We start from the raw sequence: 12,318 nt of genomic DNA on the forward strand, positions 1-12,318 counted from the left end.
TTAACAGAATAACTTACCGATTATGAAGTGACGACCAATGGATATCAGAGCTAATCTCCCTTCCCATCAGGGGGGCAAGCAGAGCAGCTTCGGAGTGGAAATGACCTGCCCCATCCTAGCCCTCCAATGAGAGTTCTGCTCTAATAGGGAGACGTTTCCTTAAAAAAAAATGCAGTGCAAAACAAACACACTTAGATTCAGCCCGGAGACGTCAATTTGCAGCATATGTTTTTTATGGCTTACAGCACTGTATTTTAAAAATGTTTTAAGGTACTTTGGTTTTTCTTTGAATAAGTTGCCCTTTTTAAGTCCTGCATGTTTCAGAATGGAAAAAAAAAATTCGGTACTATTGTAAGCAGAAATGCTAGACATGGTTTTTTTCTTCATTTTTATGGGAATTCAGCGGATCTCTGAGTGTTCCTAGATGGCTTGGTGGTAGCTAAATAACTGCATCTTATATTGTAGAACCCTGTCAATTCTCTTGATAGTGTTGGAAAGTAGATTTCAATTGCTACCAACCTATTCTGTTTAATTTACCTGATCAGGTAAGTAAATCTAGGAGGCGCCATTTACAGCTCCAGTTCTCACACATGAAGGCTTTCATTCATATCTATTGTCTTTCCCTTCTTTTTTTAACATCTGCAGTAATTTTCCTGATTCTTCGTGTTTCTGCTCCCTCCTCCCTCACCTCCCTCTGGCCATCCTCCCTTGAGATGCGCACAGTAAACACTTGACTACGTACAGAGATTGTCTGACACTGTGAGTCTCCCATCTGGCTTGCTCCAGACACTTAAACAGGAAATGACATTCATAGTTTTCCTATTCTCTGTGGTTTTGGAAATGCTTATTATTAAGTACAGTTTGCCATGAAGGTTCCATGGCCTGAAACAATATTTGTCATAACAAAGTAGGTTGTTTTTAAGGCTTGGCATTATAAATGGGTATTGCACTTAGCACAGACAGTACACAAAGCTGTTTTGATGCAGGCACTTTAAGATTTCATGAATGTGACTGAATCCCAAGAATGTAAATCTAGCTTACCATAAACAAACACACTCCTAAGATCTATTTTAAAATGGTTTATTTTATTTTATCAGTGTGACTTTTTTCTGTGTACATGAAAGTATGTATGTACGTCATGCCAAGCCTGATCCCTGCAGAGGCCAGAAAGGTCATCAGATTCTGGGAAACTGGAATTACAGGTGGTTGTGGGCCTCCCAATATGGATGCACTGAACCGGGGTCCTCTGCAAGATTAACAAGTGCTCTTGACTGCTGAGCCATCTCTCCAGCTCTCATCCACAGAGTCTTAGTTGACTAAAAACATCTTTTAAGTTTCAGTGTAGTGATGGTCTGTGTTGCTTCTGATGCACTGCCTAAATTTATTATTCTTTGGTCTGCTTTTGACTACTCTAAATCTAGGGGCTTTTTAAAAGAAAACAATGCTTAATATCAGGGTGATAACCCTTTCCTTCCATGCCATTCCTGGAATTTTCTCACCTAGAGTTTTCTCCCACCAATACACAAGCAAGCCTTAGGTGGTCACGGTGGTTTGAAGCAGACACTAAACAGGATGCTGGAATGTATGGCTCACACTGTCCCTTTTTGTTCAAAAATGACCCCAGGAGTAGATTTTGTGTATGTTGGTGAAGAAATGGAGTAGACAGTCTCAGCACAAACTACCTGAGCTGTATGCCTTGAACTGTTGCCCAGTCAGCACAGCCCACTGGAGAAGTTCATATCCAGCAGGACAAGTAGAAGGCCAAGAGCTAGGCCCTACCGCCAGGGACTTCAGTGAGAGGCGGACTTTAGGCTGTGAATCCCAGGCATGCAGGTAAATAGCTTCCATTCACTGAATACTTACCATGGTTTAACGAATGCTAAGTATATCTCATATATTAGCATTTTAATTTAATAATTGCTATATCCATGATGAGGGGAGCCTCATAGAGAGGAAACATGCTGAGTCATTAAAGAGATTTAAGTCACACTGTTAGTGAGCAATAGAGCTAAATTTTACCCTAGGAATCTGACATCCATGCCCATCAACCTTCTCCATCGGCCTATTCCTACAACTTTGCTCTCACCCAGACATTTAATGTATTGTTCTTGGTTCATGTCTGGCTGGGAAAGACAGCATCCTGCCTGGATTTTAATATGCACTACCCAAGTGCATTCATAGCTTTCATCTCTGAAGTAGGTTGGGCTATTATTGCTGTTGTTCTATATACTCATCTCTAAGTCCAGGACAGTCTTAATTTGCTAGAGTTATCAAAACAATAGCACAGAAGGGATGGCTCTAACAACAGATACCTTTTATTTTTAACACCCCTTAAGACTGGAAGTCCAAGATCTAGGTGTCCACATCTTTGGTTTCTTTCAAAGCCTTTTGCCTTGTCTTACAAATGGTTATGTTCCCCACTGACACCACATATGTTTTCTTAGGATGTGCACATATCTCACATACCTGGCATCCCTGTAGTTACCCTAACCTCTTTTTCTTATAAATAAGCCATTTGCAGGGGATTTCAGTGATAGGGTGTTTGTATAGCAAGTGCAAGGTCCTGGGTTCAGTTCTCAGTATGGGGGTGGATGAGAGGTCACACCAGTCAAATTGGATTAGAATAGACCTTAATGCTTCATTTTCATTCAATTTGCCTCCTTGAAGTTTCTATATTCAAATACATTCATGTTATGATATACTGGGAATTGGGTTTCAACATGCAAATTTTGTGTGGATACAATTCAGCCTATAAAAGGGGGCTGAGAACTTGCTACAAATAAATTGATTAATCAGGGCTCCATAAATACATCTTTTTTACTATCGCTCTTGGTTAGAATATACTACTTAGGAAGTCATCTTGCTGTAAATCCAAGTTTCCCATTGCCCTATGTGATGACTTTCCCCTTGGTGCAGTGTGAATACCTGTGTTTGCCCGACATTTGCACCTTAGAATTTAATGATCAATAAAATAATATTAGGAGGTGGGGTCATTAGACTTCAGTTGAATCAAGATGGCCTCATCCTCATGAATGGGATTAGCCTCTTAAAAAAGCCAGTTACAAAAGAGGCTTGAGCAAGCTCACTTGCCTCTTCCACCCTGTGATCACATATAGAACATACCACCCTTGAGGATGGGTCTTCACTAAACACCAAATCTCTTTCCCAAACTCCAGAACTCTGAACAATAAGTCTCCATTGTTTACAAATTAACCACTCTAAGGTATTCTGCTGTAGAAATTTGAAAATACAAAGACACGTCTTTCTCCACTGACATCGCACAGAAAAGGAACTCCAAAGCACATAGCAGTGCTCAAGCCTGAACAGACAGATGCTTAAAGGCATGTAAATATTTTTCTGGACAAAGAAATTGTTCTTTATTTGTATTGTAGTTTAAAAGATATGTCATTATTTTTAGACTCTTCATGTTCACATAATGTCCTCTGACTTTTATAGCATTAATGTGATCTCTAAGGCAGACACTGTCAGGCTCAGTTTTGAAAAGCATGTTGGAGTGGAGAATGAGGTCCTACCCATAAAATTTTGCAGTTAGGCTTAAAGTTCTGGCATCAAGTTGCCTGGGTTAGTATCCACGTGTCACCTTACTCCTGAAAGATCTTGCATAGTCCACTTGACCTTTTAATTGAAGCACGCTTTCTTCATCTGTAAAAAATAGAACGATAATGCATGCCCGATGGATTTGTTGTTAAGTGTAAATTAGCTAAGACATATAATTGAGTTTAAATGGTCCCAGAGTTAGTACTCAATAAAGTTTAGCTCTGAATTTTATTACTAGTACTGGAATTTGTAGAATTGTCTTCATTGGTTTGCCCAGCATAGTTTTTGTGAAATTTATATTTATACTTATACCATTTGTTTTTCTATAAAAGGTAAAAATTAAACTCTACACTGGTTAAATTTGGGAAGATGCCTATTGGATTTTATACATCAGACAATCCAAAGACAACAAATTTCCATGAAGCATGCTACATACCCAAATGGTGTCACTAGAACTGAGTTTTTCTCTATACATTTTTCAGCTCTCCATTCTTGGGGGTTCCCTCCCATGGTTGAAAGGTAATTGCCATTAGTACATGGAATTGGGTGAGTCTAGACTGAAATCCAAGGGAAAAGAGACCACCTTTATTCTAGAATATATAGGAAATAACAGGAATGTCTTCTGATTGGCTTGATCTATGTACTACTCTCAATTTAATTACAAGACAGCATTAGATTTGGGACTTTCATAGGCTAGGTCTCTATCAGCTACTCACCTGCAACACCTACACCCCAAGTTAGTGATGGCGATAATTCCACTGTAAGCATGTGGTTTTAAAGTGGTAAAAACTGGGATCTAAGTGCTGGGATAAAGTTTAAATGAGTCCACGCAGCAAAACAATAGATGTTCACAGCACTGATGAATGTACATAGTTTTGGAGTATTTGTCACTCATTAGCTCAATACTGCTCATCAGTTGGTTGTGAATTCTGTCTAGCATAAAAGAAAATGTCAAGAAAGTGAGTCTTCTATATGAGCCAAAGAAATATACATTAATGTTCATAATGCTGGTGTATGAAAGATTGTCTCTTTGTTCTTAACAATGAAGAAAATTTCATTGGTTCTTCTGATTTTCATCCAATGTCTTTCCTTCACCAGCCACAAGGGAATGGTGAGCATGCTTGGCTTCTATGAATAGTTAACTCTGTGCAGTTAAGAAGTGTAATAAAAGTAAACCTTCCCCCCAAAAATATCCATCTCTTTTCCATCTAGTTGCTATACTGCCCTTGTCCTGTTGTGCTGGAAAAAACTATTCACTTTATTTGGATGCTTCTTCTCCCTTAGCTCCTGAGAAGGTCCGGTCTGGTTTTTAGACCTTGAAGCCTTTGCAGAGGTAAGTACTACTAGGAGCTGGACTTTGTAGAGACAGGTCAGCCTTGTCATTTGCTTCTACTCCAGGAAAACCAGGCTCGCTCAGCTACAGGATCTGTTTATGGATTCTAGCCCAGCTTGCATGAAGTATGTGGGGTCAAATCCCTTGTACTTTGCCTTTTGTACAAAATCTCCTTAGAGATGTTGTGAAAGTAGCTGCGTAACCAAGGCAAAGATTCAGAGAGTGGTAAGACCCCAGACTGAAATTCCACCATGTCACCGTATCACCACTCTGTTTTATCTGATTATAAATTCCAGAAGCAACTTTTGAGAATATTACACGTTATATCATTGTCTGTTAGTTTCATAATGCAGGACTTAAAGAATGACTAAGAAGGAATTAAGAATAGAATGTACTAAGAGGTACATTCTATTGCTCATGTTCTTGGGGAACATAGGTCAGTAGTCTGAGCGAGGCTGTCAAAATCCTTGTTGAGAATAAAGTAATGTGGCTCAGTGGACCAAACTGAATAAGTGCCTTAATGGACTGTTTACTAATGTGATGTCCATGGGAGGAATCTGGCCCTCACTCACAAAATATTTCTAACACATACTAATAATCTATACAAATTTTATTTTTTTAACCCAAAGCCTGAAAAGCCTTTTTATGAAGTATACCTCTATATATTGTATGCTATGCATCCCCCTCGTTAAGGGAAAGAGTGAAGAATATCAGATTTTGTCAAATAAAGCAAAGGAAAATAATTTGTCTTTCATTTGTAGAAGAGAAAATGATGCCCCAGGGACTTGAGTGCCTGTTCCGTATTACAAGGCAGTCTCTAATTGAACCTGCTTTTAAATATTAGACTTCGTGAGTTATATCTTATAAATTACCTCTAATTTTCAACACTCAATAGTTTAGCATGTGAGATTGTCGCCTTCTGAGAGGAAAGAATGGGCAATCAAACAAACCTGTGAGATACAAAGATATTACTTCCCTCAGGTGAGCTTAGTGGTTTAGGAAAGACTGATATACCAGTTTGTTGTTTTAATTTAATGACCTTTCCCACATGCACTCTCCCTAATTCCCATAATAACACTTTGTTTATACAGATAATTTTCTTTCCGGCGGGAGCTCTTACAAGCATTAATGACCTTAGCTCGTAAATCAACTCATTGCACTGTTTGGTTTGATGGAGTACAGGACGGGGGCTTTCTTAAGTATTGTCAGCTGGGACTCAAATAACTCCATTTCTCCCTCATGGGATACCGCAAGAGATGCTGTTGCTATAAGGAACTGTGACTGGACTAGGCAAAGAGGTCACCTGACATTTGCACACAGGGATGGGTACAAACTCTGAGAAAAAGATGTCAAGAGAGGCTCCTTGTGAAGAAGCTAAACCCTGAATTTGCATCCATCTTAAAAGGAACTTGGATCAGAAGTTCTTGGAGAGGGAGATCTTTGGTTACCTTTTAGGGATATTGTAGTTATGTTACAGTTCTTATTTGTCTAAATATTCATTTAATCTGTTAATATTCACAGATTAATGATATCACCATTCAATGATTCAGAAAACCCAGCCTCAATGGACACAATCAGAAAAAAAGTGATGGATAGGTATTCTTGGTTATCAATTTGACTACATCTAGAATGAAGTAAACCAAAGCCCAAAAGGTGGGGTACACCTTTGAGGGATTTTTCTTAGTTAATTCATGGGAAGAACCACATTTAATCCAGATCTTTTGAGGTGGGAAGATCTAGCTTTAATCTGGGCTACATTTTCTTCTGTCAGCCTATAGAAAGGACTTGAAAGAAGGAAGGTCTTGCTTTTAGCTTGTTTGCCCTGACTCTCATTAGCAAGTCCATTCCTTCACTGGCATTAGAGCCTACTTCTTCAGGATCCTGGCATATATAAAGACCAGCTGAGACATCCAGCTCATGGATGAACTCCAACTGAACAACTACTGGATTCTTGGACTTTCTCTTGTTAGACAGCCAGTGTTGGCCTAGCTGGAACACAGCCTATAAGTCACTCTAATAAATCCTGTGTGTGTGTGTGTGTGTGTGTGTGTTGTGTATGTGTCTCTCTGTGTGTGTGTGTTATTAAGACACTCTTTTTCTCCGTGGGAAAATAAACACACACATACATGTTAACAAGCCATATATATATATATATATATTTTTTTTTTTTTCAAAAAAGAACCAGAGCATAGAAACAATCACACTTCAGCAAAACCAAAATCCAGCAATGCAGTTTAGCATCCTGCAACTCATTGTCCAGTGTCTGGGATTTACTCATGATCTTTTTGGATCCCAAAGGCTTGGAAAACTCCACTTCTCTGGCTCTGCCCTTTGAAGCACACACAGCTCGTCTGGTAGGGACAGGCCGGCTCCAGTCCACACCTCCTGCTATCTTTATAAGACAATCCACGATTCTCGTATCTCTGATATCCTAGATCTTTGCTGCAACTAAAGCTGAACCATCACATATGGCCTCTCCTGGCCTTTTGTGAGGAACTCCAACTCTATTACACTGTACCAAGCCTTAGTTGCTATCCACAAGCCCCTTGATCTTGCATCTCTCACGACTTCAAAAGCAGTACCAGGTGGGAAACTCTTGTACATTATTCACCAAGTTTTGCTACTAGTTTGATGTGTAGCTTTGGCCTCTTGAACAACAGCTTCTGTGTGCCGACCCTGAGGAAATACTTCCCAATTTCACCACAATGATTCTGATTTTCTCCCGGTCATAGCTATATCTTTAACCGGACATGACCACCATCCACTGTCCTAATGAAGGCTTCACTTCAGTAGTGCTGGCCTCTTTGACAATCACAGGTTCTAACTCAAAAACATTACACAAATGGCCCTGATAGAGTCTTCTATTCCCTCTAGAGCTTCACAAGCCAAGCCTCCATCGTCTTCATTTCTTTCACCATTCTTACTTCCCAGGTTCCTATAGAGCAGATCATTAAGTTCTGAACACTCCGTGACTGTTCCAGCTCAAAGCTTAAACACCTCCACAATCCTTTTAAAAACAGCAAAGTCAGTTCCATCACAGCAATGATGTGTGCCACTCTAGCTACCAATTTCTGGCCTAGTTTGATTTCTGTTACTATAGCAAACACCATGACCATAAGCAATTTAGAGGAGTAAAGGGTTTATTTCAGCTTATACTTCCAAGTAACGGTCCATCATTGAGAGAAGTTAGGGCAAAAACTCAAGATAACAATCTAGAAGTAGGAACCCTGAAGGACCCAGTGTGAATAGACCCTCCACATCAAACAAAATGTTCTCACACATTTGTGGCCACAGACCAATCTGATCAAGGCAGTTGTCCAGTTGAAGCTCCCCCTCCCCAGGTGACTCAGAATGTGTCAAGTTGACAATAAATAACAGGCCAGAAATGCTCAGATGGCTGGTAAAAATATCAATTCTGGGTGTGTTTGTAAGAATTTCTCAGGAAAAGGATAACTGATTAGAATAGAAGAATAGAAAAGACTTGCTTTTCATACAATTAGAACTGGTATCCTGGAAATTACCATCTTCTGCTAACTTAATAAACTTTTAAAGCAATCAAAATGTTTTAGTAAAGAAGATTATCTTCACCATAAATGTGGTTTGTATCCAATCCATTGAGAGTTTGAACAGAGCACACAATCAAAGAAAGGGTATTGTCTCCTTGTTTGGGCTAGGACATCCAATAGGACATTAGTGTTCCTAGTTCTGAGCTTTTTGACTCAGACTCAATTACAATAACAGCATTTTAAAAACAGCAGACCATAGAATTCTTGACCCTTTTTTCCCCAATTGCATGAGCCAGTTCCTATCATCAATCTGTGTGGGGGGGTGGGCTGGGGTAATATTGTTCTGCTTCTTTGGAAGACCCTGACTAATGTAACTGTTATGATTCATGTGCTGTATTTATTGCTTTGTGTATACTATTTCACAATATTTGAAGACTAGAAAAGACTTGCTTTTCATTGAGTTAGAATCGGTATCCTAGAAATGACCATTTTCTTCTACTACCTTAACAAATGTTTAAAGCAATCAAAAAAAAATCGCAGAAGCAGGAGAACAAATAATCAGAGCTACAGCACTGAAATAATATGATAATAATTTCTATCCAGTGAAGGGAAAGCTTCTGGTTTCTTTGGAAGCTCAGTCATATCATGTGAATGTTTTTTGTTTTAGTCCCAAATGTGAGATGTGGGAATGTTTCCCCTCCTCTCTTGAGGAAAACAGTCCCCATGGAAAATAGCCCCCATGAAAAGGCACATTATATTTGTCAGCTGAAACTACTTCGTGAGAGGGGCATGGTTTTTGTGAGCTGGAAAACATCCTCATGTGGAATCTGAGAAGGGATAAATAGAAGCCTACAGACAATGAGACAATGCTTTTTGAATCTCTACTCTTTGCAATGGTTTGCCTTGCTTTGCTGGTTTTCACAGAGAAAAATGCTCCAGAGAACTTTTCTTGCAGCTTTGGAGGCTTTTGCTACTTTGGCAGACTCGAGCCCTTTGGGCAGTGTCTAGCCACTTTTACTGAGTACCGCCACTGTTGCTGTTGCTTGCTCTTTGTTGTTTGCTGCTGTTGCTTGTGATTTGTTGCTTTGCTATTTGACCAGACTGCTGGTATCCTGACACCTGAGATTGTTATATCCCCAAAGAACCAAAAAACCCTAATCAACAAGAGGTAGCTAAGAGAGGTCTACAGCTCTCTTTTCTACTAATCTCCTACCTAAGGGTTGGCAGGGAGATAGAGGCATTTAATAGCCTTAAATAAAGTAGCTGTTTGAAAAACCTAAGCCTACAGGTGGTGCCCAACATGGAGCACCAAAATGTTGTGGTTATTTTTACAAAAGTGTATTTGTTGCTCTTAGTTTCTCTCTTATCCTGGCTATCACACAATTAACCCAGACTCTTTTATATTTGTTTAATAATAAGCTTCACTGAACAAGAACTGAGCAGTCTTAACTCTATTCTTAACCCTCTAAGCTAATTTGGCTTCCTCCCAGAATACATCCCAGAGATAATTGCGACACTGTAGCTTTCTTTGCTAAGCTCTCTATCCTGGTCTCTCCTTGACATCTACCTGAAGCTGAATCCCATGGCTGAATCTTCCTACGTTCTTTTCTCTAACTCCTCCTCCCCTGGCTGGAAGGAAGTCCAGCCATATCCTCTCCCATTCTCAGTGACTGGCTATAAACTGCTTTATTGGAATATCAGGGGGAAATTGGGGAGCAATGTCTACACAACATTGAGACAGGAGATTCTCAGAATAAGGATTGCAACCAGATTTGGGGGTGGTACAGAAATCAGCATTTTAATTACTCAATAAACTTATGCCTACAATCCAGTTCTAACTGGATAGAAAGGAGCTATCACTATTTTTGAAGTCTCAGGTCTTGATTGACTTACAAATAATGTGGCTTTGGGAAAATAGCTTTGCCTGTTTGGATTCCCCTTGCCCTCTCCATGGCATGGAGCATATGCACTGTTGTAATTATTCTAAACCCTCAGAGAGAAGATACATGTAAAGTTCTTACCCTAGAACTGACACCTTTGTTTTGGAAGAAGAATCTTGCTGAGCCCTAAGGTTTCAGAGGATGAATATGCTTGCATCTGGAGTTCAAGCACCTTTAGGAAAGAAAACCTTTGACCCTTCTCAACATACCCCAGGAGTCAAAATCCACCTAGAGTGGATTGGAGTTGATCTTTTTTAAGTTATTGGGGGCATAAATGCATCTCTGAAATTAATTTGTTCTGTGGGTAGTGATCTGGGTCTAGACTGGTTGCCAAGAGCATTTGATAGACACAGTAGACCTTGTCCTAAGACATGCGTTGGATTAAAGTCTTCATCAGGGACTGTGGGCATGAATATAAACATACCAGAATGAGACCACTATTCTCACCCTGTGCTAATGATTTGCCTAAGCTGAAGAGAGAGTGCTGTGAACAGGAAGCAATGCCAGCTACATCTCTCCCCACTGTTGGATTTTTTTTTTCACTTTTTATTTGGGAAGGAATAAGCAAAGTTATTAAGAGTTCTTATGAGCTTGTTTGCTCACTATTGAGGGAAATGTTCAAGCCATTGCTGAGCTCCCCCTCCTGTTCTACCCCCTAATCCCCGCGCCCAGAACAGACAACTCTCCAGTGGTTAACATTCTAGCCTCAAATGATGTAACTACGGCAAATAGCATTTCTTTGCAAATGGCTAAGAGATCCTATCCCCAGGTTGAAAGTTCCAAGATAGAAGAAGCAGGTCTGAACCTCAAGCAGATGGGCAAACTCCACCCAGTTTATGCTTTTTAAACTTTAAAGAAGAGAGCAGCACAGTTTAATGACAGACTGGGATTCCCCATCAAGCATGGTCATGGGAAGGCTCTCTTCTTAAGATTAGGTGCAAGGGATAGCTGGTGCATGACTTGTCCTGTAAAAGTAGATAGAGCCTACAGTCAAAATATTTTCACATTGATTAAATAGCTTGGCATGTCTTTGGAGACTTCACCATTCAGTCTGCCGTGGTGTGTAAGCAAGTTCTCAAATGTGTTGTGCTGTTGGGAGATGTATTTGTGCTATCATTTGCTGAGACCGAGGGGATGAGTGTGAATCTGTTTTAGGTGCACAATAGATAACATGGGGCCCAAAGGAATAAATTAAAGTCTATGAAATTGTATTTAGAGTTTTAGGAAATGATTTCACATAATTTAAAATTCAGATAACAACAACTTTATTCCCACCATGTAATACTCATCAATATTTATAATACTTGCCTAATTTTAAGAAAAATCACACATAGATCAACTTGAGCTCTATCTGTTCACTTTTCCCAGCTCACTTCTCTTGCTCTCCCCAACCTCAGAGAGGCTGTAACCATTACAGTTTGAGCTCACCATCCTCTTCTGTATTTTTAGAACTGAACTATATGTTGTTGTATCAATAAACAATATTTTTATAGGTCTGCATCCTTTGCTCTTTATTTGTTTTTTTTTTTCATGTGCTTTGTGTGTGGAGTGTGTGTTTGGTGTGTGTGTGTGTATGTGTTCCTGTGTGTGTTTACAGATGTATGGACAGGTATATGTATACATATAAACATACAGATGTATGTTTACATGTATGCATTGGCACATGTAAACATATGAGGGCCAAAGACTGATGTCGAGAATCTTCCTCTATCACTCTTCCACCTTTTACTTTTGAGATAAGTCCTCTCAATCCAACCCAGGGCTCACCGATAAGGCTAGTCTCACTATCAGCTTGTTCTGGGATCCCGTTTCTGACTTGTGAGACAGTAATTGAAGGGGAGCTGTCACACCTACCCAGCATTTATGGGGGGTTCAATCTTACTTCTCGCACAGTAACCACTGAGCAATCTCTCTTCCCCTACACCATTTCTTTCTTTCTTTCTTTCTTTCTTTCTTTCTTTCTTTCTTTCTTTCTTTCTTT

Source organism: Psammomys obesus, unplaced genomic scaffold (assembly GCF_907164565.1).
Source record: "Psammomys obesus unplaced genomic scaffold, mPsaObe1.curated_primary_1811, whole genome shotgun sequence".
NCBI lineage: Eukaryota > Metazoa > Chordata > Mammalia > Rodentia > Muridae > Psammomys > Psammomys obesus.